At 42.3% G+C, this 27624-nt stretch overlaps 1 long non-coding RNA gene across 2 annotated transcripts in view; it reads right to left on the minus strand.

Annotated features, from left to right (window-relative positions):
- Positions 1 to 27624, minus strand: part of LOC309522110 — a 106960-nt gene that overhangs the window by 63737 nt on the left and 15599 nt on the right. The gene's annotated exons all lie outside the window — the stretch shown is intronic.

A 27624-nucleotide genomic window follows, 5' to 3' on the forward strand; every position in this document is an offset into this window, starting at 1 on the left:
TATATACAGGTTTGTCTATCTACAATTTTATTTCTCTATGGGGGAGCGGGGAGTATTCCCCAACTGCTGTGGAGATGCTGGGCAGGCAGTGTGTTGGCAAGACACAGATATTGGCCAATAGGAACTACCACTATTTTGCTGCTTCAAAATGAACCATGTTGTGTAGAATCTACCTGCCCCTAATATCTCCCCAGGACAGTAAAATGCATGTGTACTTGGGAGTTTGGCAAAAGGGCTATCAAATCAAACCACCTCCATTACTCTACAAATGTTACATCTTCATCTTTAAATGTACAGGATTATTTGCTTTAACAAATGCCATCTTTCTTCACAGTCAAGATTTTTCATTTATTTTCTTTAAGAAAAAAATCTATTCACTAAAATGCTAATGATAGGCAGTGATTAGAAACTGCTGGCTGCTTGAGTTTTGAAAGTTCCCTGCGGGCTTCACAGACATGGCTTGTAACTTGTCAGTTCTAGAAATGTTCCCAACAAATCACACAGTGCTGTATGTATTTAAATATATATTTCATTTCCTTAATGCTTCACTGTCTTGAATCCAATAGGGACGCTCGCGTTAAAGTGATGAAGACCACAGTATTGGTTGCGAAGTCAGATTTGATCGAAGTTTCTTGGAGCAAGATGCTCTTAAGATACACAGAGGAAAAGCAGCTGGCAGCCACAATTAGGAATGCTTATCTCAAATAAAGCCCAGGATTGTTTCAAAACAAACCTGTCAACAATGACTGGATTTTGAATGTGTTTTTAACATATAGCAATGGAAGGTAGCATCAAAACCAGTGTTCATATAAAGCATGTTGTCATGGGTCATTTTGTTATGCTGTTCAATTTTTTCACTGTACTTTTGGCTTGGGTCTGTTTGGGGGCACAGGTGGGATAGTCTGCCTAAATGTGTTGGTGGCAGCTGAAACTAGCTGGGACTCATCTAAATAGAAAGAAATAAAAGAGGTAATTATTTTGTTTGGCAAAAATCAAGGCTGCAATGTCCTTTTGCTTGGGTCAGCTGATTGTAGCAGTACCTACTTGCTTGCCACCTGCTTTTTTGTATATTTGTTAATAAAGAAATCCCCGTATTCAAAGAAAGTATACTGTTGAACAATGTATAGAAGATGGTTGCACATCACCATGCTTAGTATATACCTTCCCAGATGTATATTGATGTGATACTATATTGATGTGATATTTTAATGTATATCATGCTATGGCCACACGGCTAATGCAATATATAAATAAATTGAAAATTGATGTGATAGTGAGTTGCAGAGTATTATCCTTTGATTTTTGTTCCATTAATACTTTCTAGATAAAGGGAACTGTAGCTGCTATGGATGACTTGTAATAATAAATAGAATGCTCTTTTGGTATGAAACGTAACATATCTGAGAGAATACTAATTTCTGCTTTCCTACCAAATGGTAAGAAGTCTCAGGGCCGCTTTACAGGATCAATTTCCTCATGAGGAGAGCATTCTGAAGACTTGTAGTGTTTTATAACATTTGTTTGTTAACAAATATGCAAAAAAGCACTAATTATATGGTGACTCCACATCATATTCAATTATCATGAATACTAGTCATGGTTAAATGTACCTTCCATGATTTTGTTAACTTCTTGCTCAAAGCTATCCAAGACATTGGATTTATTTTACTTGTGGTACAGTGGTGCCCCGCAAGACGAAATTAATTCATTCCGCAATTTTTGTCGTCTAGCGAATTTTTCGTCTTGCGAAGCACGAAATCCCATAGGAATGCATTGAAAATCAATTAATGCGTTCCTATGGTCAAAAAAAGTCCAAACAAAGCCAAATTTGGTACAACAACAGTTTATTAACTGCTCTTTAAAGTCACACATACTGTAAAGAGCAGTTCAAAAATTTAAGGGAAAATAAATTAACTTTATAAACAAAACATGTCTTTGTTTTTAGTCAAAGAAAAAAAGTCACGAGACGTTTTCGTCTTGCGAAGCAAGCCCATAGGGGAAATTTGTCTTGCGAGGCAAATCGCGAACGGAAAAAACTTTCGTCTAGCGAGTTTTTTGTATTGCGAGGCATTCGTCTTGCGGGGCACCACTGTATTTTTCTTCCCTTAGTCTGACCCTTAAAAATCACACAGAGCCTGAAAGAAGAAATGAGTAAGAGTGTCACTCTTCCAAATTCCTTCTTCAGAGAAAAGAGATCCACCTTCATCACCTCTGACCAAGGACCTGTGGATGACCATTTTGGTGACCCCTGAGCCAGGGCAAGATCTATGCTGACACCAGACCCTCTTGAATCCCTCTCCTTCTCCCTCTGTCTCACAAAATGTAGAAATTGCAAAACAACAACAACAACACACACACACACACACACACACACACAAGACCAACCACCACCAGGGCTTCCTAAGAACTGGGTGTTAGCATGGACACCCACAGGTCATATGTTACTGCCCCCACATATGTGCCTACATAAACGGGACTGTGATTTGCACAAGGTTTTTTAGGATAGCTGTCAACTTACAGATTTGAAAATAAGGGACCAGCAGCCTTGAAAATAATGGATCAGCAGCCAAAATAAGGGATCAACAATTACTTTGATAAAATACATATTTTGTTGTGTGCAAATGGCTTTAGATACCTATTAGGTCCATAAATTACCATATAGCATATATTCAACACAAAAAAGCAACAATTTGTTGTTGACAAAGGGCAGCTGGACATAGAAAGGTCCCCATTACCTTCAGTAGTTTATTTAAGGGACATCATCAATAAGGGACAGCAGCAGGACATGGCGCTGGAATAAGGGACTGTCCCGTCAATTAAGGGACGCTTGACAGCTATGTTTTTTAGAACTACACACTACAGAAGAACAGCGACCTAGAATTGTGTCCATTGCTGATATAATCATTTCATATATCACAGCTAATTTTCAATTGTAATAACAACAACACATGCTCCCAAGCAAAAGGGTTTTAAGAAAAGTAGCAGCTGGGAGGGGAAAAAATACCCCAGAAGAGGAATGGAAGAAATTTAAAATTTATCTTAAGGACTACTATAAACTTGATGAATGATAGAGATGTCGAGATTTCCAGAAAGAAAGGATTACAGTGATATAAGATTAGATTAAAGAAAAGATTAAGCTGACAGAGATTGGAAAGAAACATTTAGAAGTTGTTAAAAAACTATGGACATTGGGATGCACAAAGGGGAGGTATGGGGAAGTCCAAGAAGAGAGGGTTATGAAAAATTGTTATGAAACTATACGTGTTTGTATGTCTTTTTATGTGTGTGTGTTTGTCTTAAAAAACTTTGTAAAACCAATAAAAATCTTATAAAAAAAAGAAAGAAAAAATACCCCAGATGAATTCAGAAAGGAATGGCCTGCTTTCCATAGTGAGGGATGAAGAAAACTTCTGTCAAAGTTGCAAAGCTTTTCAACAACAAGATTCAACTTTTTTCTTCTTCCACATTTTCTTTCCATTTCTTTCCTTTTAGGATTAGGGTATGCTGGTTTATTTCTGGCTGAGCTGAAATGCTTAAGGAAAAATATATATGAATGAATGAATGAATGAATGAATGAATGAATGAATGAATAGTGTTGGTGCATTTTTAGATACTCAGCCCTGTTCCTCTTTCTTCTGCAAAGGAAACAAAGGGAATGAATTACAATCATTGGTGGGATGGGTGGGGGGGGAGAGAAAGGGCAAGCAGTCACACTGCTGATTAAAGAGGAACAAAAGCGGCATGTTTTGTGAAAAAAAAGATTATATTGCTCATTAACTGTTTCAGATTTTGTTAAAGTACAGACCATTGTAGAAATAAGACAATTAGTGAGAACACATGAATAGATCATCCTCTTCCCAATTGTGCAACAGTAATGAGAAGGAACAGAGGCTTCATAATGAGGAGAGGGTGTGTGTGTGTGTGTGTGTGTGTGTGTGTGTGTGTGCGCGCGCGCATAGGTGTAGGGATAGATAGATAAATAGATCTTCTAATGCAGACTTCTTCCCTAGAACTGAAAGTGCTTTAAAATTCTCCATGTAGTTTTCTTCATAATGTAGAAGTGCCACTGCAGGTGTCTGAATCTTCTTCATTCATCTCTCCACCCACCAAGCTTCCTTTCTCTCCGTTTGTCAGCACATACAATCTGTCTATATTTCTACAGTGTATTAGAGGGTTTGAAAAGTTACAGAAAAGGGCAATTACAGCTGAAACCCTTTAGCATAGTTACTTGGGAATGAATTCCATTGTTGTGTAAGATTTGTTGGAGAAAAACAAATGCATTTCTTTCTCTTGAGTTTGTAGTTAATGCATGTGGTACTTTAAACCACATGAATGCACTGTTCGTCTAGCAATCTAATCAGCATTGGCTTGTAGTCTTTGCTTTATCTGTGACTATGTTAACACCGTCCCTAAAAGCCAAACCATTTTGTTTGTCAACTTGCTGAGACAAGATGTCTGCTATTTCTCACCTATAGTTCCTGCCGAGATAAATCTGCTCCTGCATGAATAAAGCCTTTGAGCTCCAGAAATTGTGATTATTCCAATTTAATTCACTCAACCTGAAAGGTCTGCTAACAAGATTCATATCTGAGCAAACGTGTACAGGAGGATAAAGCTGGGCCAACGATCAAAGAGATGGGACCTTTATTTTTTCCTAAAATGAAATACTGTATTTGGGTGGAGTGGGGGAGTGAGACCATGAAATCTTCCCGGGATGCTCATCATCTTAAATTCCCCTTCCCCAACTCATTGAACTCCTTGGACATAAGGTGCTGAGGTCAATTACCCATTTCTCCTCTGAAACGTACATAAAGCTGAAGTTTGAAGACACTCATTCCCGCTCCCTCTTTCAGCTCCATGTGCCTTTCAAGGCTTGTATTGTTTCTACTGGATCTGTTTTACACATGTTCCTTGAGAAAGCAAGGGGTGGGTGTCCTTTCTCTGCATGTGGGGAGGGAAGAAGTGACCAAAAGGAGTGGTACCCATAGCCTTGCTCAAATATCCAATGTCTCCACCAGCCTTAAAATTACTCCAACTATCATCTATTTCTTATAAATAATTCTCAGCAGCTGTAATTCAGTGCTTTAGATACACTCTTTTCCTTCCATTTGTGACCCCTGGGCTTGAGGTCACATCTAAAGATGTTTGGTAAAAACTCAGTGGCAAAGCACATGCACAAGTCCCAACCCCAGTCTGTTATGCCCAGCTTCTCATTTTCCCCACCTTAAATTCAGTTCTCTTATTTACTTATTTTTTTAAAAAAAAGTTTGAAGAATTTTCAGTGTATAAGTTTGAATTTCTGTCAATAAACACTTTTTGGTTTGGACTAATGTACACAGTTTTGCAAACAATTTATCATAATAGAATGCATTTTTGTATGTGATTTTGGCTAATATCTTCATTTTCCAGTCAAAGTTGACACTACTGGGCTTCTTGATCTGACAATGACTCCTTAAGTGAGGACTATTCCATATTTTGAGTACAGTAAGAAGCAGTAGTGGTAACAAATAGAGTTGGTGAACTCTAGATTTATTTTAGTAGATAACTATTTAACAGAGAAATGCCAAGTACAAGTAGGTAGGAGTTCTTTGCAATAAAAATAAAAATAAAATAAAATCCGGCACTGTTTGCTTGTCCAGAAGGAACAATTAAAGAAGTTGTCATTGCTGATAATTTTTACCCAGCTCTTACACTGTGGCAGCAGGCGTAAGCCCAGGCTAATGGGGAGGAACAACAACAAACAGCAACAACCCACCGAACATTTAGGGAAGATTTGAAAGACTTCCTTTGGACACGGTCCTCTCTCGCCAAGCTCTGCAGCCAAGAGGCCGGCTGGACTTTTCAAGCTAATTTTTGGCCACCTGCCACTTCCAGGCTGATGAGTCCAGTGCAATAGGTTCCCGGCAGGCAGAAATAAATTGTAGGGCAATCTGTATTTGGCTAGCCTTTCGTTACCTGTCACCCTCTGCCTGAGTGCATCCTTTGAATTGTATTTTCCCTGGCAAGTTTTCCAGCACACATCCCCTGTCCCCGATGCAGCTGAAATTGGCAAATTTAAGCAAATGCCAATAATTCTACCCCATCCCTAAATCTCTTTTGTCGTTGTCAATGGACCCAGCTCACTAATGATTTCTTAGTGTTTCAGCCTGAATGGCTTCCCATAGATTTTCCTTCTTTTTGGGTTAGGCCTGGAATTACCATTGGGTATGTTTCTGTCATACTGTTCTTTCCCCTTGCTTGGGTCCCAGCTGCTATCTATATACATTCAAGGCTGCAGAGGGGAATTTGGTATTAAAAGGGCGAAGAAGGTTTTATACGCAGGCCACATCTTTATATGCGCTATGCTCCTCTAACACGGCACTTCATCAACTTCTAATTATGTCTGGTTGACAAATTTCTAGCTCTTTCAGCTGGAAATGGAGTGTCTTTGACTGAGCCCATTAGGGCTCGTAATTTTTGATGGTGGGGAGGAGTTGCTTAAGTGACTACTTATCCTCGTCGTCCCCCCTGCCACCCCCAAACACTTCCACTAAAACTAAGTTTATGTAACTGTGAGCCCAGGTTCATTTGCTTTCTGCATAGAGGTCCCTAAGAGAGAGGGAAGGAAATTATATTCTACGTTTTAAGTTGTGTGCGGTTGAAAAATTACATTTGGAGTGCATTATGTTAACCGTTAAATGGAGGTGGGATTGGGAGAATAAGGTTAATAAAGTGACTAAATCTGACAGGGGATGTCACTGAGGAATAGCGTTTCTTAAGCCCTTGCTTCTCAACTGAGAAGACGGGAGGGGGAGAGAAAAAAAAGAAAAAAAACACATTCACACACATCTGAATAAATAGTAAGGGGCAAAACTGGGCAGAATTGCTCAGAGCCTAGTAAGCTTAGGCTTTGTGTTCTGCACTCAAAAACCAGCCTCCTTATTGGGGCTGCGAACCAAATTGAATAAATTTTAATAATGTCATTCTATTAGCTTGAATCAATAAGCCAATTGCATTTGCTTAAGGGTAGGAATATTTCTGCGGAAAGAACCATTCTTTACTTATTGTTTGATGATGCACATCTGGGTGTCATAGCAGGCATAATCTTAGCAGAAGCGCTCCTCTCGCAAGAAAGAGGAAGAGAAATGCCAACTAAAAAAAAAAAAAAATCTGCTGCCCTAGTTAATTGGGGCATGCCTTTTTTGTCCATTTCTGGTGGTGTTTTTGTGTGTGAATGAGAGACACTGTGAAGCAACTGCCACATCCACTGCCCTGCCATTCTTGCTGGGGGGACAGAAAGCCTTTTCTTCTTCCCTCTCTCTGACTGCAATGGCAGGGATGACGGTGAGAGTTGTTCAATTGTCGGACAAATTATATTGGAAGGTGGCCGACTCTCCTTCATTGGAGGTTTTTAAACAGAGGTCAGGCATTCTTCAGCTGGAATTCCTGCATTGCAGGGGGTTAGACTAGATACGCTTGGGATTTGATCCAACCCTGCAATTCTGTTATTCTGGGACAGAATACACTGGGCCAGACAAATCTCTCAATTTCAGTTCTCAGAGTTTCTTACTTTTCCAATTATAAATTCAGATATCCACATTTCCACAACAATTTGCAATTATAAAAAATATACCCTCATGAAAATGTGACAGGGTTTGATTGGGGATTTCTCTTAATACTTTTGAATGCAGCGTTGACTAATATACACATTTTGCAAGATAGTTGCCATCAAGCAAGCTGAAATGTCAGCTCAATACCTCAAGAACCTCCTCTTCCTCCATGAACCAATCCAGACCTTGCATTGACCCCCTGAGGCCCTTTCCCATGTGCCCATGGGGAGGGTGTCAACACAGGGACGGGCCTTCTCAGTGGCAGCTCCCCAAGTATGGAACACTCCCGCAAGGGAGTCGCACAAGGTACCATCACTGCAGTGCCAGGGAAAAATGTTGATTTCCTGCCAGGACTTTGGCTTTTAATTATCTGTGGCCTCCTTTATCTGGTGGGATGCTTTGGTCCTGCCTTTAAATAAACATGAATGTGCTTTTAGCTATTATTCTGCTTTAGTTCTATGCTGTTTTTCATGTGTTTGCTATTTTCTGTAAGTTGCTTTCAATTACTTTTTTTGGGAGGGGGTAGTAACGAATAGGTTCATGAATCCTCTTCTTCCTCCATGTTAGCAAACTAAGAAGTCATTTTGAGCCTACCCTAGTGGACAGAGAGGTTTTCTAAAATGGGTTTCAGTCTTTCTGGTGGTACATCACCAGAAAGTGGTACTCCAGATTTTGAGTAACTGACCCTTTTCCCTACAATAATTACCAATGAGTGTCTGGCCAATCGTAACACTTCACAGAAAAGCCCTACTTTGGCAATGTCCTTCCCATCCTCTCTATACCACCTTCCCTACCTGTCCTGCTATGATAGAACAGTTTCAACTCTGAGATTTGACTCAAATAAAAACTGACAATGTCGAGACATTTTAAGTACTTGACTACAAAGGGTTCATGCAATTATCTTTTGTCAGAATTCATTTTGTCAGCTCTGTACAGTGCTAATATCTTTAGGTAGTCTGGAAAGAGAGAGAGAGAGAGAGAGAGAGAGAGTGGAGAAGGAGTATGGGGAGTAAAATGCCAAGAGAAACAACTTCAAGTTCAGGGTGATCTGTGATTAAAAAACTACTTGCGTATGCTAAATTACTATCAGAGATTGAGAGAACTTCAAAGATAGGTGGGTCTGCTAATGATGTCAACCTATTAAGAAGATGGAGATAGAATGTGTTGCACCACCACTGAAGCAAGAAGCAAGCACTGTGTGAATATACCCTTGTGAATCAAGCCTCAGGCGGGGTCTGTTATTTTCATACACTTATTCATTGAAATGCTTTCCGAATAAAGGAAATCAGGTGTTTTATGAAAGATTCTGGTTCCACAGCTGTTGGAAAGGTTGCAGCGCTCCCTAAACCTTGGAACAATGTTCTTAAACCTCACTGCAAGAAGTGAGGTTACAGGGAACCAGGCAGAGGGCCTTTTCGGTAGTCGTGCCCACCCTGTGGAATGCCCTCTCATCAGATGTCAAGGAAATAGGTAACTGTACAAGTTTTAGAAGACATCTCAAGGCAGCATTGTACAGGGTTTTAGTATGTTTTTTTGTATATGTTGGAAGTTGCCCAGAGTGGCTGGGGCAACTCAGTCACATAGGTGCAATACAAATAAAATCACCATCATCAAACTGTGTTGTGGCACCCTCATGTGTTGCAAGGGATAATGGACCTTGAACAATGAAGACAAAATGTTGCACACATCTACTGCTCCATGCCACTCAAAGTGGAGTTGCCATGTACAGGAATAATCCCCCCCACCTTTCTGCTTACATGTGGGGAGTGACATCATTCTGGAGTAATGAGGCACCCGAATTCCCTTCTGCAACCTGTGCCATAGCTAAGATGATCAGGGCAGGAGAAGCCAGAAACACCACCATTATTTCCTCCAGAAAAATTCAGGGCAGCTTATAATGGACTCCCAGACAGTCCATGATCCAATCTCCAAACAGGGCAAAACCTATTCAGCTTTCTCTTACAATGAACAGCAACCTGTACCATCAGACCATTTTGTGAGTTGGCCTCTTCTGTACCATTTGAATGTTATCCTGTGGCTGGTAGCATGTGTTTGGGGCCACTGGATGTCAGTGGCTGCTGCTGGGATAGCTGGAAGACTAGTGTGGTGTCTAGAAGCTACTCTTAAGTGCTTAAGATTTCACAAAGCTATATAAATGTAGGAGTGAAGTGCATACACTGCTCTGTGCCAGGAAGCCTCAGAAGAAACACTGGTGAAAGGGCTCTCCCTTCCTTGGATTAACAAGGAGATGCTTTTCAGACGTGTGCTTATTTGAGAGCCAGAGGCAACCTTGGATCTGCTGGGGTGCTGCACTAAAGAGTGACTGCTGACATTTGAGTCTGGCAATGGATGCCTGTATCTATAAGCTGCCCATAGGGTCAAGCATTGTCTTAGTGTGGTGGTTGGCCTGACCCCGATTCAAGGAAAAACCAGATCACACCTTTTTAAAAGAAGGACACTGAGGAAATAAATGGCCATAGTGCAGTGGTACAGCTTCTACTTTGCAGGCACAAGGTCTTGGGTTCAAGTCCTGACATCACTTGGTAGGTCTGGGAGAGATTCCTTGACTTAAATCCTGGAAAGCCCTTGCTTGGGTACACAATACCAGAGGTAGCTGTGATCTGACACAGCGTAAGGTAGTTTTCTATGTCCCCCAAGAAAAACCCCCAATACATTCACATTGTGTGTGCAGTTAACTTTCAGTGCTTCCCATTATCTTACATTTACACACACACACGCACGCACGCACACACACACACAGCTCATAAAAGTGACTGGAGGTTTGCATCGATCGCTTTTAAAAATTACTTAATTTTCAGCCATTCTTCAGTTAACAGATAATAGGGCTCCTCAGGATACCAAGCCCCATATTAAACTATCACTTTTTGATGACTTTTTTCACAAGCCAAAGGTCAGCATTGAAAAGCGGGGGGAGGCTAAAAAATTCATCTTACTTAGCATGACCTCCTCAGGTTAGGTTTGAATTACATTTCCAGATGGCCTGTGAAAATCTTTCATGTCTCTCGCTCCATTAGTTGGTACGTTTAGCAAAGGTTGGGTAATGATCAGACATACTCTTTTAGTCATGAACAAGAATCTGCTAGCAATTGTTCATATATATATAGACACACACACACACTTCTGTTGTCGCTGTCAGGCATTCAGGTGCTGAGTGCTGGGACGGTCAGAAGCCAGCGGTCGAAAAGGCTTGGAGGGGGCCAGAGACAAGCAAGGAGAAAGGTTGTAGATCAGCAAGGGAGCATATAGAGGGTCTTAGGCCTTAGTGTCATTGGGTTTTGCCATGTACAAATCCTTTCCACTTCCCAGTGGGGAGGAGTTGTGGTGGACCACATGGCCACCCACTCACCTCCAGGGGAGGGGGACAAAGTCCCACATCACCCAGAGGTTCCCAGCAGCGTTATTCACCTGCCAGCCAATCCGCTGGCTGGGGGAGGGGGCGTGGCTGGGCCCAATTTAAACTAAGGCACAAGCTAGAGAGCTTCCTCTTGGCTCACTTCCTCTATTTCCTTCCCTATTTTCAGGTTTTGGATTTGGCCTTGCTATGGACCTTGGTTGGTCACCGTTGAGGGGCCTGGTAGGAATGTTTCCACTTGGCAAATTGGCATGGGTCATTTGGTTTTCACCTACCTCATAGCAATCGTCACAACTTTGTAAGGTTTGGCGGTTAGGCATTGGTTGCTCCTATGATGGGGGAGGGGAGGTGTGGCCATCACCTGCCCCTCCAAGCTTAAGCGTATTCCGTTAAAGGAATCCAAGTGTGTGGATCTTGTACAAAGTCCGGGGCTGGGCTAGGCCCATGCCACGACCCCGTTGGGAACCCAGGAGGAGCTCGAGTTGGTTTGCATCGAGGGGGCTCCCCCTACCGGTGGTTGACCCGTACTGGACTCCCTGTGTGATGGGCAGGAGTCAGATATAGTCGGGTCACTTCCAATGCCTAAGCCAATACCGCTCACATTCTGTAACCAATAAAGTTGTGGCCTAAATTTGCCCAATAACATTAACCTAATCGCTCCATGTGCCCTTGTGTCTTATTCATCAATGAGGGGGTGGTCTTGGGGTCTTGACATGCAATGGGGCTATAAAAGCCAATGAGATCACCACAAGGCAAAGGAAACGATTGGAAGGAACCCAGTAGTAGTATGCTCTGGAAGCATGCAGCACAACTCTTGTTTGTCTCACTGACAAATAGTTTCAGAGCTATATAGTCAGCAGTGAAAAGGGATGGGCAGTCCTGGATCACCTGCCTCCCAGAATCTGGAGGATTCTGGAATTAGCCTTGCCACCAGACAAAAGGTCAAAACTGATAGCGCTAACTCCAACCACATGCTCAGCAGTGCTGAAGTGAGCTGAGCTGCAGGAGCAATACAGTTTCTGCTCAAGTGCTGGTCCACGGGACTGCTGATTTTGCCCTTTTGCATGCAAAAGGATTGATTCAGACAAGCTGCTTGTGCACACAAAACTGTCTCAGCACTCAGCCTATGCAACTGGGGTGATTTAGGCTCACTTCACATAGGATCATGAAAGCAGGAGTGGCTGGCATGGTGGGCTGATGTCAGAAAGCCACTCTGCCAACACTGACATTGCTGCAGCTTACCAGGACCGGGGGTGGGGGGTGTGGGGAGCAGCAAGGTCTGGGCTGCACAAGTGCCCTGGTGGCACTAATTAGGTGCTCTGACCTTGCCACTGTCCTGTCCTGCTACTGCCCTGCATCAGCAACATAGGAGCCAACTCCTATGGGGCAAGGTCCCTTCACCCCCCAATAAAATATTTGAGGGGGCTTTGCCATTCAAATGGTGCACTCCACAATGTCATTGATTATGCGGGGTGGGGCTTACCTGGTTCCCCAATGTCTTATTCAAGTGATGCTGGTGTCAGGAGAGTGACTCTGTGGCACAACTTTGCCACACAAGTGACTCTGGAATGAGAGTCAAATGGTAAAGCTCTTCCTGGACTGTGTACAGTGGAACCTCAGCTTTCCTGTGTCTCAGAAGCCAAATGTTTCAGTTTTCAAACACCAAAAACCTGGAAGTAATTGCTTCCACTTTTGAACACACCTCAAAAGTCGAACGGCTTCTGAAGCGCGTTTCTCAAAACAGAACACGTTCGACAACCGAGGTACCACTGTACTATTTCAGACAGCATGTTGGGTTGGATGCTTCCTCCCCAAAAGCCTCTCTCCTTATTGAAGCTAGTATGCCAAGGAGAAGGGTTCAGCATGTACTTTCCCCTGACTTGCTAGTTTTTGATATGCAATTCTATATATGAAGGAACATTCAGCCATGTAGAGCATTTAAACATGCAGAAAAGAAAAGGAAAAAACTGCCCCTGGCAACGGGATAGCTCAACTGGTAGAGCATGAGACTTTTAATCTCAGGGTCATGGGTCTGAGCCCCACATTGGGCAAAAAAATTCCTGCATTGTAGGGGGTTGGACTAGATGACCCTTGTGGTCTCTTCCAACCACAATTCAATGATTCAGTGATTTTATTCTTCTATGACCCGTCTTGGCCAGTGCAAAGCAGATGAAGCAGAGATTGGCCACTTCTCTCTATTGTTCTTCATTGGGGGTTAGGGTTACAATTCCCACAAATAAGGAAGCAAATAGATGCTGGTTTAACAGAAAATGAATGATGGGACACTCTACCGTTGTAGAATGGGGGGTGTAATTACATATTTAAAACTTGTTTCGTTTTAATTTTTTAAACAAATTAAAAGAAGGGATATGCTCCAAGAAGGAGGGAGAGAAACAGATATGATGTTAATAAATGGCATCAGAAAATATTTAGTCTCTTAGGTTGCATTCTCCTTACAGCCTAAAGTGCAAATGGCATTTTTCTAACTTCTAGCTACCAGTGCTGCAGAATTTCTTCCCATCACTCAGAGTGAAACAAGAGCCTACCAGCAGCAGCGAGGGTCATTTTCAGTTTCCCACCCGGCATGAGAATTTATTATTCTGGGAATGATGCAAGGGCACAGTCCTGCAGGGGCAAAAATGTAGTGTTGGTACATCTCACGGTATTGCTGCTTTTAAGAGAATCCATCTTGCTAATAGGGTGACCAGGTTGCATGGAAGAGGGAATTTTGGCAGGGGCAGCTTATCATGCAGGGAGGAGGTGGGCGGGGGAAGCTGCAGCCTGCTGGAATTCCCTCTTCCACGCATTCTGCACAACTGCTTGTTTTACCTGCAGTCTGTAAACAAACTGGCCATATGATGATGAATGTCAATTTCTAGAGGTCAAGCAGCAGTGAAGAAAACTTTAAAGTGCATTAAATAACTGCCAGAGATTGTCAAACCTTTGCCACCAAAAGATTCAAATGACAAAAATCTTCCCTATTTTTAGAAAGCTCAAGTGGACTTCATTTTTCAGAAGTACATTAAAAAGTGGAAAGCATGGAATTCAGAAGCTGAGGGTTTTTCCAGGCAACAGATGCAGATTCAACAAATAAGTTTTAGCTACACTTGCATTTTTATAGTTATAAAGACAGATGTTGCCTGTATTGTGGTGTGTGTATTCTCACTATATTTGGGATGTTCACAAATGCATTAATTTTCTAATCCCTTCTCTAGCAACTAGTTCCTTCTAGGAATGAGAAAACTTGCTAAAATTTGTTTCTTATGTATCTGCAGATCATGGCAGCAGTCTAGCACAGAGTTAAATGTGTTCCAGTCTGTAAGTGTGAGTAACCACACTGGAACCTTCATTCAAAGACTATTTCCACAAAGTCAGATAGATATAACGAGTATATTATTGAATTAGGGACTTGTGGTGGACATGCCCTGGTGGCAAATTTTGGGGAATAAGTATTTAACGAGATAAGGAAAATTACACATCCGCATGTCACAAAGTCTTCAGAACTTGGGTTACTGAATCTTTATTCAAATGAGAATCAGGACTTGGTGAATAAACTAACTAGATTTCTCGTAGTGGCTGCATGTATGGTTGTAGCCACATTCTGGAAGGACTTAAAAGATGCAGACCGGAATGCCTGATATAAGAGAGTATGGCAAATCTGCCCTAACAGGAAAAAAATGATTCACAGCTTAAGACTGACAAGAGGAATAAAGTATGAAAATACATTTGCAGGGCAGGAGAATTGTAGAGCTCCATTTAGTTTACAAATTCTCCAGAAAATCAAGGGTCATTTCCAAAGATTTCTACTAACCTGTAGATCACTTAATAATAACATGCTTTACAGGTGCATGCTGCTATTGTTGTTGTTTAGTCGTGTCCGACTCTTCGTGACCCCATGGACCAGAGCACGCCAGGCACTCCTGTCTTCTACTGCCTCCCGCAGTTTGGTCAGGCTCATGTTTGTAGCTTCGAGAACACTGTCCGACCATCTCGTCCTCTGTCGTCCCCTTCTCCTTGTGCCCTCCATCTTTCCCAGCATCAGGGAAACACTGAGCTAAATAAACATGACTATGGGCTTATCCACACTTACGTTTCCCCTGCGCTTTTCTGACATAGTCGTGCTTTAAAGCTCTATGTTCAAGAACCTTTTTTTTTTTTTTACTCCAGAGCTTCCCCCTCAAAATTCTGCTCTTTAAAGCTCAACTGGAGCAAATGGCAATCCGCTGAAAACCCAAATAGCCATTTGCTCGGATTCAGCTGCAAAGAGCAGAGTTTTGTAGTCAAAGCACCAGTGCAAAAAAAAAAGTTGGGGGCACTTAGACATGGAGCTTTAAAGCACAGCCCTGGAATCACAGAATTGTAGAGTTGGAAGGGGAACAAAGGGTGATCTAGTCCAACCCCCTGCACTGCAGGAATCTCTACCAAAGCATCCATGGCAGATGGCCATCCGACCTCTGCTTAAAAACCTCCGAGGAAGGAGAGTCCATCTCTCAATGGAGACCATTCCATTGTTGAAATGCTCTTGTAGTCAAAAAGTTATTTCTGATGTTTCTGGTAACTTGAATCCATTGGTTCTAGTCCTAGCTTCCAAGCCTCTGCCAGGAAAGAGTGGGAAAAAAGCTAAATGTGGATAAGCTCTATGTATGAAAACATAATGCAGCTAAATGCACGACTTAACAACATGGGCTTTCTTCTTTACTACTACTAGTGGTACCTCAGGTTAAGAACTTAATTGGTTCCGGAGGTCCGTTCTTAACCCGAAACTGCTCTTAACCTGAGACACCACATTAGCTAATGGGGCCTCCCTCTGCCGTGGCCACAGCCACACAATTTCTGTTCTCATCCTGAAGCAAAGTTCTTAACCCGAGGTACTATTTCTGGGTTAGCGGAGTCTGTAACCTGAAGCGTCTGTAATCTGAGGTACCACTGTATATTTCTTTTTGTCAGGGGTTATCAGTGGTAAACTCTGCCAGTGTGGTGTGTCATGTTTGTGAAGAGACAGCTGTGAAATGAACATGCTCAAATGTGACTGCATTGTGCCCATACTTTCTCACAGGGGATTTATCAAGAGAGAGGTATGCTGGTATCAGCAAAAGCTAACTTCTTGGGGACCAATACCTGCTGGCCACGTTTGTTGGAGATTTTCTTTCCACTGGCTGCGGTCTTACTGCCAAAAGGACTCCACCCCAGATACCTATCTTGGGGATGGAAAAGAACATGGATGCTCCTGGAGTACCCTACAATTTTCTGACTGTAGATGTGCTTGTCAGGGTGGAAGCCTGGCCTGGTCTCGCTCAGTAAAAATTATTGCCTCTTCCAGCATGGAGTGATTGGCGACTGGGCCATAAGGTGAGCAGAGGGTCTTTTGCTAACTATTTGCCTGCCTGCTTGCTTTTCTGCTTTTGTCGCTGGGGGAAAAGAGAAGGAAGGGGCAACTGGTATTCTTGAAGGTAACGGTTTGCAGGAAGGAATGATCCCGAGCTAATAAATGGAGATTTGCGAGGGCTCCCCTGCATGGCTGACTCTCTTTCCTGCACAGCAGCCAGAATCTTACACAGCTGGGAGAAACAAAATCCTGCAGAAAATGGGCTGGGAATAGAGTTTGAAACCAGAGCTTTCAAAGCCACAGCTGGAAGCCTTGCCACTACATCAAGGCAATAATAAACCCTGGTGTAAAACGCACACCGGCTCTGACACAGCCATGTTCACAAACTATGTCTGAAACAACCCCCTCTGCTCTGCTTGGGAGTTCTATCACATTAACTCCTTTCATGTAACCACGGCAACACATGTTAAGAACATACTGCATGGCTTTAAAAATGCATCTTTTTCTAGGCAGTACAGCACCTGCGGGCCCCTTACTTGAGGAAAGCCTTAGGGGGTCTTCCTTGGGTACCAAATATCTCTGCATCCTATTTACTCCATCTGCTTATTTTTGTTTATAATGCGCAGGTACCCTGAGTTTGCCTCTGAATTGGTATTGCCATGACTGAGCTGAGATGGCATAACCTATTGGCATTGGTTTGATTGTTCAGCATCCAGAACTTTATTTTATTTTAAAATGGTGTCTTCAGCCAAAAAAAATCAATTGTAATAACTCCCTCTACGGACATGATTTTTTAAAATATTTTTTTTGGTAAACAGGTTTGAGGTTTTTGTTTGTTTCTGTTAACAGTCAAGCAGTGCATAAATTTTATGAAATAAATGAATGAATGTTGATTGGGCAATAGGGAAGAGTAGATAAGCTGAGGACATGGTTGTGCCATGTAACATAAATCAGATGGATAGTTGGATGGACATTCAAAGGTAGCATGTTACTCCTTGAGCAATTCATATTGTGTTCGAGTGTTACTCTAGCTGCCTAGCCCTTTGCACATATACTTTGAGCAAATTACTAAGTAAAAATGCGTACCATTGGGAACCTGTGTTGTTGTTTTTTGGTGTGTGTGTGTGTGTGTGTGTGTGTGTGTGTGGTGTTGTTGTTTTTTGCACCTGCTTAAAAGATTTGGGGTCTTTTTTTAGACAAGCCTATTTGGCGATACATAGATGCTGACATGTTTTCTTATTTTTAATGCTAATTTTAATTATCTGTATATGTTTTTCATTGTTTAACTGCATTAACTGATCATATTAATATTTCTTGAAAACTGCTAGAGTCAAGTGGTACCTAAATTGTGTTTAAAAACTAGATGGATAGCTAAATGGAAGTGACAATTGCTGCCCCATGTCAGATCACGCTGTCACAGGTATATCTGTTACCCGGAGAGTTTTCGTTCTTAGCTTGCAGCCCCCATAATGCCTCCTGAAATGAATGTGAATTTTAACTAGGGAATAATATCCACCCACCCCCTTCGAAACCAGTGGGGACTTTGTGTTGGATTGCACGCATCCTTAATTCTGTTCTAGATTGTGGCTGTGGCATCTGATTCAAACCAGGAAAGACAGCAGCAGATTCCTCCTGGTGACAGGTGGACTTGGGCCAGGGCCTATCTTCTGCAGCTGTATCAGAGGACCAAGATGTCTCTGGAGAAGTGAAGAAGAAAGAATGGGAGAAGGAAAGACATTGCGAGCCCTTGGAAAGGGAGAGGGGGGGGAGAGAAACCCTGAGATCCATCAAACACGTATTTGTCTCATTAAAAGTGTTTTTAATTTATAATGCCCTGGAATGTAGTTGTCACCCAGCTGTGCATCCATGACAATGTTGCCTCTCTCTCTCTCTTCCCCTCGCCCCCCACCCTCCTGCTCTGCCTCTCCCCCTTCTCCCCCCCCCTTCACTCAGCCATTCCCCTCTCCCACCTCACTGGGACTGCCATCAATTTCTTCTCATCAGCTGCAGTTACAGTAAATGGATTCATTTGTGGGCAATAGAAGCCGAGAGACAAAGGTGACAATATAATTAAGGTTTTTAATTCTATGCCTGAACAGTTAAGTCCAAAACTCATGATAATTAGCTGGCTGTAATGAAAGATCTTTAGTCGTTATTTTCCCTTTGTTTCCTGTAATGGTTCATTTTGGCCGGCCACATTTGTCCTTTTAATCTGAATTCTGCTTAGGCTGTGCTCTTGTCACTCTATTTATACCCATGAAGTGCAAAAAAAAAAAAGAAAATAAAAAAGTGTTCACAGCGCAGCAGAGCACAGCTATTTGCCCATACATGGGGTGCAAGCCTATTCCTAGAAATGCTACACAATAAAACTGCTAGTCAACAAGTTCGGTAAGTCGTTTAGTCCAAATTTTGCTAAAGTTAGTACCTGGATACATATTACACTCACCATGTGAGAAGTTGTTTGGGGTGGTGGGATGAATTATCAGCATGAGATTGCAAGAAGCAAAGCCCACCAGCCAGAAGAACATCTCTGTTCTCTTGATAAGACTCAGAAAGGCACAGATACATACAAGATTGCCTGCACTATCCAATGGGCATCCTCAGAATCCCCTACAGTTGGGGCGTGGCTATTTTTCACATGGTAAGGGTAGCGTGCCGTCAAGCTCTGAGTCACAGCCTGAAATCAAGGAGGGACAGTTTGAGTTGTGGCTGCTTTGTCCTACCAATTTCCCATTGGGGGTTAAGTGCAGCTAATTTTAGGTGGATCAAGACCAAATGCCATTAGCACATCTCTGCCGGATCAATGTCCTGTTTCCAACAGTGGCCAGAAACAAGCAGGATGTGAACACAATAGCCCTCTCGTGTTGTTGTTCCCCAAAGACTGGTATTCAGACATGTTAGGAATAAAGCAGTAAGCTGCCTGAACCACTTGGGGGCGAAGGACAGGAAGGCAACCTGTACTTCCCAATTCCTTCTCTGTTAGTAACTACTAATTGTTGGTAAAGTAGATCACATCCTTCCTGCGTTTTCTTTGAGTTAAGTCCATCTAGGAATGAGTCAGCATGTGGCTGTATTAACTTCTTGGCTCCATCTTGGCCCTTCCATTGAGCTATGGGAAAGGCTGTAGCTCACTGGTACAACATCTGCTTTGCATACAAAGGGATCCTGGTTCAATCCAGGTAAGGCTGGGAGAGACTCCTGCCTGAAATTCTGGTGAGCTGCTTCCAGTCAGAATAGGCAGTACTGAGCTACATGGATGAATGGTCTGGCTAAGTATAAGGCATCTGCCTATGCAAAACAAAACTATCTAGGCAGCAACCAATTTAAAGGTAAAGGGACCCCTGACCATTAGGTCCAGTCGTGGCCGACTCTGGGGTTGCGGCGCTCATCTCGCTTTACTGGCCGAGGGAGCCAATGTACAGCTTCCGGGTCATGTGGCCAGCATGACTAAGCCGCTTCTGGCAAACCAGAGCAGTGCACGGAAACGCTGTTTACCTTCCCGCCAGAGCAGTACCTATTTATCTACTTGCACTTGGACGTGCTTTCGAACTGCTAGGTGGGCAGGAGCAGGGACCGAGCAACGGGAGCTCACCCCGTCGCGGGGATTCGAACCATCAACCTTCTGATTGACAAGTCCTGGCCTCTGTGGTTTAACCCACAGAGCCACCGCGTCCCATGCAACCAATTTAGGCGCATCCAATTGATGTGTGATCACCAATGTCCTTTTGGACCCGGGAGAAGGTGGTATGGGGGTGTAAGGAGGCGGGGTAAACTTATACACATTCTGCTGATGCGTGTGGGAGCCAGGAATGGAACACCCACATGAAATGGTCACCACCTGTACTTAGAATGGCTTTGTTTGCCATGAGTGATAAACCTTAAGTTTCCTTTATCCAGTAGTCTGACCAGACTATTTCTTTCTGCACACTGCTGCAATATCTTTACCAAACTCCGAGAGATATATCACCTCTGATACAGGTGGTAATACACAGACATCATGGCTTGTAGCCGTTGATAGTCTTATCTTCCATTAATTTGTCTAATCCCCCTTTAAGGCTATCTAATCTGGTAGCCATCAACACATCTTGTGGAATCCTCGTTACTATAGATTAAACTTCCTATAGGGGATTTCTTACAAAGTCTCTTCCCTGAAGACCACCACAAATCAGATGCCACAAAGCTTTCATATTCCCTTCAGTCAACCACAATGTTGTTATTATTTATTTATATACAACTGACTTGCCAAAATGGCTTACGTGTTTTTTCACTGCAGAACTCTCACACAGCCAACTACAAGTCACTGCATATGATATGATGAGAAGTCAAGGTTGTGCATCTGTGCCTGTGAGTTCAGCGCTAGTTTGGACACTCAGTAGAATCAAGTAGTAAAGCTTTTCATGGATGCAAACAAACAAGAGACATCTACAAAGGACAGCAAAGTCCCTGCACATAGAAAAATAGTATAGCAGTGGGAGGGCTAGTTTGAACCTTCTTGACACCCTAGTTTTCTACATGTAAGGGATTGCATCTTCTGGTATTTTGTTTTGTTTTTTTTGTTTTTTGTTTGCAGGGACACATGGTTTTCTGCCTACAGTGTGAAGAGCTATAGACCAAGATAAAGCTTTAGCACATTGTTTTGCTGAATGTATATAAACTGCTGAGTTGGGAACTGCTGTCACCCTTTTCCATTTCTCCACCACACATTTCCATTACAGGGCATGGTGGGATATGACCTTGGGCTATTTATCTCACTCAATCATTCTAGAGCACGTACGCTAGATTTTTCAAGACTACTAATTGCCCCTTTAACATCTGCTTAGGTCATATTCTGTGAGGTTTAAAGCAAGTGATAAACCTGGAAGTATTCTTCTCTGGCACGCCAGGAGAGGGGGAAATGGCACTGTTTCATATCAGGATTAGCCACCTGGACCTCCTCACCGAGGGAGCAAATCAGACCCCTTTTAATTTTTTTTTATCTGACACTAAGCAGGTGGGTCAAGAAGCTTTATTCTATTGCACCTAAGGCAGAAGAACTGTGGGCATTTGGCAAATCTGTATTGAATAGGAGTGAGCATGAATGAATGCAAATTTATTTATTTTATTAGGCCATTTATATCCCATCCTTCTAGTGCAAATAAAACAGTGCAGATTGAAACATATAAAATTACCATTTCTTAACAACAATCTAAAACACAATCACGAAAAAAAGACACAGGGTCAGCAGTCTTAAAAACCATAAAGACATCCTCTGCCTGCCAGAATAGGAAGGTCTCCAGTAACCAGTGTAAAATAGTGAGGGAAGGGGGTGAACTGCATTTCCTGGTGCAAGGAATTCCATCACCTGGTGCAACCACTGAGAAGAGGAAACAGACTGATATTAAGAGAAGTGTTCTATGACCTTTGTATGTTAATATGCCTGTTGTCTTTGTCCATGGAGTTTTCTTGGCAGGAGAGTGCAAAATATAGAGGAGAGCACAAAATATAGAGGAGAGCGCAAAATATGGTTTGAAGCTCAACATCAAAAAAACGAAGATCATGGCCACTGGTCCCATCACCTCCTAGCAAACAGAAGGGGAAGAAATGGAGGCAGTGAGAGATTTTACTTTCTTGGGCTCCATGATCACTGCAGATGGTGACAGCAGCCACGAAATTAAAAGACGCCTGCTTCTTGGGAGAAAAGCAATGACAAACCTAGACAGCATCTTGAAAAGCAGAGACATCACCTTGCTGACAAAGGTCCGTATAGTTAAAGCTATAGTTTTCCCAGTAGTGATGTATGGAAGTGAGAGCTGGACCATAAAGAAGGCTGATCGCCGAAGAATTGATGCTTTTGAATTATGGTGCTGGAGGAGACTCTTGAGAGTCCCATGGACTGCAAGAAGATCAAACCTATCCATTCTGAAGGAAATCAGCCCTGAGTGCTCACTGGAAGGACAGATCCTGAAGCTGAGGCTCCAATACTTTGGCCACCTCATGAGAAGAGAAGAATCCCTGGAAAAGACCCTGATGTTGAGAAAGATGGAGGGCACAAGGAGAAGGGGACAACAGAGGACGAGATGGTTGGACAGTGTTCTTGAAGCTACCAGCATGAGTTTGACCAAACTGCGGGAGGCAGTGGAAGACAGGAGTGCCTGGTGTGCTCTGGTCCATGGGGTCACAAAGAGTCGGACACGATTAAACGACTAAACAACAACAACATGTTAATAAATCCAAAGTTGTCCAGAGAGGCATCTCACTTTCATTTCTGCATAGTCTCTCCCTTCATAGCTTAATACTTTTGTAAACCAAGAAATCTTTAATAAAAATATATTTTATTTTTAAAAAGTAAAAATTTGTGTCTCCTTCCCCATGCCTGCCCAGCAACCCCAGGATAGAACTTTCTCCTACTGCAGACATGAGCAGAAACTTGAACCCTTTCAGGAACTTCTGTAAGACGTGTCTATATGTGCTCTGCAGCTTAAGACACAAAAATGTGGAGAATTTAGCGGCATTTAAGCTTAACGCTGCCTTGCTGGTATTTGATATTTTTACCCATCATGGGCAGGCTGTAAATGACGAATTTTGTACCCATGTTTGAAAACTGCCAACCAGAGATCTGGAGGGAAAGGTGTGCCTAATGTTCTGTCAAACTCTCCAAGAGTTTAGTGCAAAGGTTTTTATGGTCCAGGGGAACATCAAAAGCTGCCTTCTACTGAGTCACAACAATGGTCCATGTAGCTCAATAGTGTCTGCAAGGTCTGGTGGCAGCAGGGTTTCAGACAGGGTACCCCCACCATTCATGGAGATGCTGGCGGCTGAGCCTAGGACCTTCTGTATGGGTTAGAGAATGTCTTAGTGGCTAGTCTAAGATTTCTAACGGTGTGGCTCCTCATAAAGCAGTTGTTGTTGTTTAGTCGTTTAGTCGTGTCCGACTCTTCGTGACCCCATGGACCAGAGCACGCCAGGCACTCCTGTCTTCTCATAAAGCAGTAGTTGATCCTAATGGCTGATATTTTGCATTCCACAACAAGTATATAGGAAGGTTCTGTCTAATACAGTGGGCTTCTCCAGTGATATGTCCTTTTTGGTTTGAAGTTCTCCGTACCAATTTTGCCTTTGACCAAATCCTTGATATTTGCAGATGGTCACGTACTTTAAAATTATGTTCATGTAGCATGGGGATTAACAGCAGGACAAGATATGCGGATTTTGCAAGCCCTTAATGGTTCTGCTTTGAACCTGGAAAGATAAATACACACCGTCTATCATGCAGTGGTCTGAGGACCTTATTACCCCAGCTACATTTGAATGTATTTCATTTAGACATTAATTTCATGTTTTATTTGGACATCTGGAAGGCTTATATTATTTTTTATGTTTACCCTGAGATGGATGTACAGGTGGTTAACGCATCTTTAGCGTGAGCTGATGGTTGCTGCTGCTGCTGCTATTCAGATATTCTTTCTTTTCCTTAATTATATTTCATTTTTAATCATCTTATTTCATTTCACTTTCTTCAATTTGCAAATAAAAATTAATTTAGAATAATTATGAAAATAATAATAAATATCGGTTTGGGAAACACACTGGGCCATTGGAATCCAAAAGTTCACAGATGCAGTAGCTGAATTAGGAGGAAAGGTGGGTGTTTTTTTTAAAAAAAAGAAGTAGTAGTAGAAAGAGCAGGAATCTTACTGGAAACTGTCACTCCTTTTCCCACAAAAACCCTTCACATGAAACATTGGGAGAATTTTATGCAACAGTAACTTTGACTTATCACATAACTTAGAACACATAACACCAATAACATTCCATAGTAAGGCCATTTTGGCACATAATTTGCCCTTCATGACCCTGCCTGTAATCATTGATAACACTTTCCCCGTTGCCTTAAAACCGGTAGTCTGTGGAGAGGAAAACTGTGCCCCCTAAAGCAAATACTGACAAATCTTGACACAAATAAGAAGAAAGCTTCCTCTTTATCGTGTAATTTCTTAACTCGAGCTGACTCCCTCCCCCCCTTTTTTCTGCTTGGCTGAGAATAACATTTCAGCCAAAAGGTCCCCCCTTTCAGTGTTTCCTCCTCTCTGTCATTATTACCAAATTCCAAGAATATTCTGAGGTTTCTCAGATCAAAATTGGGTAGCTCTGTTGGCCTATTATAACAATATGTAGAGAGGTCAGTAAAATATTAACTTCAGTAAAACCAATTAATGTTCACACTGTCAAATGTGAGATTTCAGGTTACACCGCCTTAGGCTGGATGTTCAATATTTAAAAAAAAACTGGAGAATTACTATTACTACTATTACTACTATCATTATTATTTATGTACCACTTAATTGACAAAGTGTTTTCCAAGTTAAAAATAATAATCAAGAAATATATAGGCACACGTAATTAAAATGCAGTCCATAAAAGCATGAAAGTATGCACACATGCCATTAAAGTGTGCAATAAAACAAGCCCACAAAAATAGTTTAAAAAGTAATTGAAACAGGAGATTTAGGTCAGGAGATCAGAGGAGTACTTTTTGAGCATTACAGCCTTTGGCAGAAGAAGAAGAAGAAGAAGAAGAAGAAGAAGAAGAGGAGTTTTGATTTGATATCCCACTTTATCACTACCCTAAGGAGTCTCAAAGCGGCTAACTAGAGTTGGGATTCTGAGTTCTTCATCCCGCAGTGAGGGGCTGGATACACACAAAAACAATGGGGCCAGTGCAACAGGGCTTTCCCCACACTCCCCACCCCACCCCGCCCCACCCCTCAGTTTGCTCTAGGGGAGTCAGGGGAGTCCCAACAACAGCTCCTGGTGGGAGGGGGCATATCACTTCAGGCACGCATAAATTCTTGAACCGACAGAGCGATCTGCTTAGCACCATGCTAAATTCCTCTCCTTATATCAAGGAACAAATCGCTTGTTACCAACTGACACTGTGCTCCTCAGAAATAGGTTACAAACAGTATTCCTAGCTTTCCCATTCCAATTTAATACATCTGGTGAGAGAGATACCCTTGGTCACCATTGAGCCCCAAACAAAATGCTGATAAATCCTAGCCTAGCAATTTCACACTGGAGGCAGTTCCCTTTGGAAGGAGGCAAAGACTCAGTAGAGAGCAAAGTTTTGCTACACATGATCATCCTAGCTTGCAGATACCATTGAAGTGTCACACTACTACTACTATTACATATCATTTAAATTATAAATATACAATTAGAAAAGAAGAAAAGCCATTACCAATAGACCTTACCTGATGCAACAGACTTTGATTTCTAATACCTTGCATTCAACCTTATCTTTTTTAAAATACCTCTCTATAATCCCAATGGGATTTTCTTCTAGAGTAGACATGTCTAGGATTGCAATATAGACTGGCAAAAACCGGCCTTGAGGTTTTGCAAAGGTGTGCTGTTGTTTCTGCAGGTAGTGGCTCTGCTTTTAGTCCAGTGTTGCCTTTCCATAGATCTGCCTGCTCTTCCCTGCCCAATTTACACATTTTTAAAGAAGTACGTGTTACAAAAATACAGTACATCTACAATATCCTTTTCTTTTAAGGAAATTGTAAAAGGTTAGACTGAAACTTCCTAGAACTTGGGCAAGTTGAGAGCATGAAACAGCATTTTAAAATTGTAAAATGATCTAAATCAGAACCAAGCTATTTTTTTTCTGCGTCCTTTGGATATATATATATATATATATATATATATATATATATATATATATATATATATATATATATATATATATATATATATATATATATATATATATATATGCATATGCAGGTTTTGGTGTCTTCGGGTGTCTTCCCGTGTAAGAGTCGGGGTGTCTGGGCGACGTTTCGACGAGGTCTCACTCGTCATCTTCAGGCTGGTGCTTTCGGCTTCTTGTTACTGGAACAGAGCAGTATCTGGTGTTTGAGTTCCTATAAATACTGTTGAGGGGTGTGGTGTATAGCCTCCAACGTTCTGGGCAGAGAGGAAGTTCCTAGATTAGTGTGCCTTTTCTTCTTTTGTTCCTTAATTACTTGAGGGATATCTTGAGTGATTTCATGAGTGATATTCTGAATACCACTGGGTGGGTCATTAAGTGTAGATTAGTTGCTAAAGCTTTCGTGTCTTGACCTCTTGAGCTTGTGAAGAGTTTTTCTGAGAAGATGGCTGTGCTGCATTTAGTTGTGCTCTGGCTTGGCTTCGTGTATAGGGGCGAGCTGTAATTTTGTGCCTTGTGCCAGCCAGATCTGTGTAGGGATTGCAGGGGGGTGCAGCATCCAGAGGTGCCACTATAGTTTGGCTACTGGATGGAGTCTGTAGTATGTCTGTGGAGAGGGTCTGGGTTTGCACGTATCGCAGAACACAAGAATGCCGTCAAAAAAGAAGAAAAAACTTCCTCTCTTTTCCAACACATGAAAGAAACAGGACACGAAATTAATTTTGCAGATTCCAAATTGCTCTTTAACATGGAACATCACCACAAGAGAATAATCATGGAAGCCATCGAGATAGAGAAACACCCTCACAACATGAACAAGCGTGACGACACGTCCCGCCTGCCTGACATCTGGAAATTAGCCCTCCCCACAAAAACCGACACCAGAACCAGAGGCACACAGAACGCCGTCACCAATCAACCACACCAGACCCAAACCCAGACCCTCTCCACAGACATACTACAGACTCCATCCAGTAGCCAAACTATAGTGGCACCTCCGGATGCTGCACCCCCCTGCAATCCCTACACAGATCTGGCTGGCACAAGGCACAAAATTACAGCTCGCCCCTATACACGAAGCCAAGCCAGAGCACAACTAAATGCAGCACAGCCATCTTCTCAGAAAAACTCTTCACAAGCTCAAGAGGTCAAGACACGAAAGCTTTAGCAACTAATCTACACTTAATGACCCACCCAGTGGTATTCAGAATATCACTCATGAAATCACTCAAGATATCCCTCAAGTAATTAAGGAACAAAAGAAGAAAAGGCACACTAATCTAGGAACTTCCTCTCTGCCCAGAACGTTGGAGGCTATACACCACACCCCTCAACAGTATTTATAGGAACTCAAACACCAGATACTGCTCTGTTCCAGTAACAAGAAGCCGAAAGCACCAGCCTGAAGATGACGAGTGAGACCTCGTCGAAACGTCGCCCAGACACCCCGACTCTTACACGGGAAGACACCCGAAGACACCAAAACCTACATTCCTGTACCCGTGAAAATCTACGAAAGCATATATATATATATATATATATATATATATATATATATATATATAGTAGTACAGCATGTTCCCTTGCCCTTGATCCTCTAATGGAGGCTGAGTGATTAATTATTTTGGCTTTTTATGGCATCCGT

This window comes from Podarcis vaucheri (assembly GCF_965113315.1).
Source record: "Podarcis vaucheri genome assembly, chromosome: 17".
Taxonomy (NCBI): Eukaryota; Metazoa; Chordata; class Lepidosauria; order Squamata; family Lacertidae; genus Podarcis; species Podarcis vaucheri.